Here is a 4,572-nt window from a genome sequence, read left to right on the forward strand (position 1 = left end):
GCTTCGCAGCAGAGGCAGCACGAGCCGGCACATCGAATACCTTCCGAAGAGAAGCAACAAAACCGGAAAACTCGGCAACCACCGGATTGTTGTTCTCCCATAAAGGGCTGGCCCAGGCCAAGGCCTTGTCCGAGAGCAGCGAGATCAAGAAGCCCACCTTTGATCTCTCAGTAGGAAAGGCATGTGGCAGCAACTCGAAATAAATGCCCACCTGGTTAAGGAAACCTCGGCACTGAGTTGGCTCTCCCCCAAAGCGCTGTGGAAGAGGGGCAGAACCGGTCATACCCCGAAGCACCGCAGGCGCAACAACAGGTGTCGGGGTAGACTCTGGCGCAACAACCGGAGCGGCAGTAGGAGCGACAACCGACCCATCGGCAACGGGAGCGAAATGAGCCGTGCATTCAAGCAGGGTTTGCAACGCCACAGCGAACCGACCCAACAGGTGATCCTGCTGATCAAGTCTGGCAACCAGCATGGGTAGCGAGGATGGCCCTGTACCGTCAGAACTCATGGCTTGGTCCTAATGTCACGGAACCATGAACCAGACGTACAACAAGAGATAAGTGAAAATAAGAAGGCTTTATTGAAAATAAAGCTGTAAAGCAAAAGTCCAAACGAATGGTGAAACCGAAGCAGAGTCTTTGAGAGGCCAGAGATCAGGAACCAGAAGGGTAGTCAGACGAAGCCAGGATCAGGAACCAGCAGGGTAGTCAGACGAAGCCAGGATCAGGAACCAGCAGGGTAGTCAGACGAAACCAGGATCAGGAACCAGAAGCAGCAGCAGTCTAATAAGCATGTGAACACAGGGGGACCAAGCAAGGAACTGAAGCCACAGACCTCCTATATATATGAGCTAGGCATCCAGCTCCTCCCAGTGGGAAGGAGGAGCCGCAGGGTGGAAGGCTACAAGAAACCCAGAAACCAAGATGGCCGCCAGCACATGTCAAACGAAGGAGAACAGCAAGAAGGTAAGACCATGACAGAAATATCTTGGCAAAAGACAACTTTTCCCATTTTTTTATACAAAGTTGGCATTTGACCAAGATATTTATCTCACCCAGCATGGGTATATGTAAAATGACACCCCAAAACACATTCCCCAACTTCTCCTGAGTACGGCGATACCAGATGTGTGACACTTTTTTGCAGCCTAGATGCGCAAAGGTGCCCAAATTCCTTTTAGGAGGGCATTGAATACCCCAAGGTATTCAATGAGGGGCATGGCGAGTTCATCGAAATTTTTTTTTTTTGGCACAAGTTAGCGGAAATTGATATTTTTAATTTTTTTCTCACAAAGTCTCCCGTTCCGCTAACTTGGGACAAAAATTTCAATCTTTCATGGACTCAATATGCCCCTCACGGAATACCTGGGGGTGTCTTCTTTCCGAAATGGGGTCACATGTGGGGTATTTATACTGCCCTGGCATTCTAGGGGCCCTAAAGCGTGAGAAGAAGTCTGGAATATAAATGTCTAAAAAGTTTTACGCATTTGGATTCCGTGAGGGGTATGGTGAGTTCATGTGAGATTTTATTTTTTGACACAAGTTAGTGGAATATGAGACTTTGTAAGAAAAAAAAAAAATAATTCCGCTAACTTGGGCCAAAAAAATGGCTGAATGGAGCCTTACAGAGGGTGATCAATGACAGGGGGGGTGATCAATGACAGGGGGGGTGATCAATGACAGGGGGGTGATCAATGACAGGGGGGTGATCAATGACAGGGGGGTGATCAGGGAGTCTATATGGGGTGATAACCACAGTCATTGATCACGCCCGTGTAAGGCTTCATTCAGACGTCCGTATGCGTTTTGCGGATCCGATCCATCTATCAGTGCATCCGTAAAAATCATGCGGACATCTGAATGGAGCTTTACAGGGGGGTAATCAATGACAGGGGGGGTGATCAATGACAGGGGGGTGATCAGGGAGTCTATATGGGGTGATAACCACAGTCATTGATCATGCCCCTGTAAGGCTTCATTCAGACGTCCGGATGCGTTTTGCGGATCCGATCCATCTATCAGTGCATCCGTAAAAATCATGCGGACATCTGAATGGAGCTTTACAGGGGGGTAATCAATGACAGGGGGGTGATCAGGGAGTCTATATGGGGTGATAACCACAGTCATTGATCATGCCCCTGTAAGGCTTCATTCAGACGTCCGGATGCGTTTTGCGGATCCGATCCATCTATCAGTGCATCCGTAAAAATCATGCGGACATCTGAATGGAGCTTTACAGGGGGGTTAATCAATGACAGGGGGGTGATCAGGGAGTCTATATGGGGTGATAACCACAGTCATTGATCATGCCCCTGTAAGGCTTCATTCAGACGTCCGGATGCGTTTTGCGGATCCGATCCATCTATCAGTGCATCCGTAAAAATCATGCGGACATCTGAATGGAGCTTTACAGGGGGGTAATCAATGACAAGGGGGTGATCAGGGAGTCTATATGGGGTGATAACCACAGTCATTGATCATGCCCCTGTAAGGCTTCATTCAGACGTCCGGATGCGTTTTGCGGATCCGATCCATCTATCAGTGCATCCGTAAAAATCATGCGGACATCTGAATGGAGCTTTACAGGGGGGTTAATCAATGACAGGGGGGTGATCAGGGAGTCTATATGGGGTGATAACCACAGTCATTGATCATGCCCCTGTAAGGCTTCATTCAGACGTCCGTATGCGTTTTGGGGATCCGATCCATCTATCAGTGCATCCGTAAAAATCATGCGGACATCTGAATGGAGCTTTACAGGGGGGTAATCAATGACAGGGGGGGGTGATCAAAGACAGGGGGGTGATCAGGGAGTCTATATGGGGTGATAACCACAGTCATTGATCATGCCCCTGTAAGGCTTCATTCAGACGTCCGTATGCGTTTTGCGGATCCGATCCATCTATCAGTGCATCCGTAAAAATCATGCGGACATCTGAATGGAGCTTTACAGGGGGGTAATCAATGACAGGGGGGGTGATCAATGACAGGGGGGTGATCAGGGAGTCTATATGGGGTGATAACCACAGTCATTGATCATGCCCCTGTAAGGCTTTATTCAGACGTCCGGATGCGTTTTGCGGATCCGATCCATCTATCAGTGGATCCGTAAAAATCATGCGGACATCTGAATGGAGCTTTACAGGGGGGTAATCAATGACAGGGGGGTGATCAGGGAGTCTATATGGGGTGATAACCACAGTCATTGATCATGCCCCTGTAAGGCTTCATTCAGACGTCCGGATGCGTTTTGCGGATCCGATCCATCTATCAGTGCATCCGTAAAAATCATGCGGACATCTGAATGGAGCTTTACAGGGGGGTAATCAATGACAGGGGGGTGATCAGGGAGTCTATATGGGGTGATCACCACAGTCATTGATCACGCCCGTGTAAGGCTTCATTCAGACGTCCGGATGCGTTTTGCGGATCCGATCCATCTATCAGTGGATCCGTAAAAATCATGCGGACGTCTGAATGGAGCTTTACAGGGGGGTAATCAATGACAGGGGGGTAATCAATGACAGGGGGGTGATCAGGGAGTCTATATGGGGTGATCACCACAGTCATTGATCACGCCCGTGTAAGGCTTCATTCAGACGTCCGGATGCGTTTTGCAGATCCGATCCATCTATTAGTGGATCCGTAAAAATCATGCGGACGTCTGAATGGAGCTTTACAGGGGGTTGATCAATGACAGGGGGGTAATCAATGACAGGGGGGTAATCAATGACAGGGGGGTGATCAGGGAGTCTATATGGGGTGATCAGGGGTGATCAGGGGCTAATAAGGGGTTAATAAGTGACGGGGGGGGGGGGGGTGTAGTGTAGTGTAGTGGTGCTTGGTGCTACTTTACTGAGCTACCTGTGTCCTCTGGTGGTCGATCCAAACAAAGGGGACCACCAGAGGACCAGGTAGCAGGTATATTAGACGCTGTTATCAAAACAGCGTCTAATATACCTGTTAGGGGTTAAAAAAAACACATCTCCAGCCTGCCAGCGAACGATCGCCGCTGGCAGGCTGGAGATCAACTCTCTTACCTTCCGTACCTGTGAGCGCGCGCGCCTGTGTGCGCGCGTTTACACAGGAAATCTCGCGTCTCGCGAGATGACGCATATATGCGTGACTGTGTGCAGGGCTGCCACCTCCGGAACGCGATCCTGCGTTAGGCGGCCCGGAGGTGGTTAATTTGCATATGTATCAAATCCGTTTTTTTACACAATAAAAGCACACAGAGCTATGGGGACTGGGTATTGCGGATGTGCTAGCGGCCATCTAGCAACCCATGTCCTCAGGTCTATACACAAAATCCCGGTGACAGGTTCCCTTTAAAACAGGCATGTCAAGAGTGATGAAAGGTCCTCTTTAACCATAGCACAATCTGTGAGTTCCACTTACCTTTCTCATCATCCCATACCGGTTTATCTTTGTATTCCTATGCTTTTAGCTGTTTCCATGTTACTATGTGGTCCACTTTCCTCATGGTCAGCTATCTTGCCCTCACCCGCCACAATCATCCTATACGTTTATTTATCCCCATATGTATTTCAATATGTTTATATATTACACC

Source organism: Bufo bufo, chromosome 5 (assembly GCF_905171765.1).
Source record: "Bufo bufo chromosome 5, aBufBuf1.1, whole genome shotgun sequence".
In the NCBI taxonomy this organism is placed as follows: Eukaryota; Metazoa; Chordata; class Amphibia; order Anura; family Bufonidae; genus Bufo; species Bufo bufo.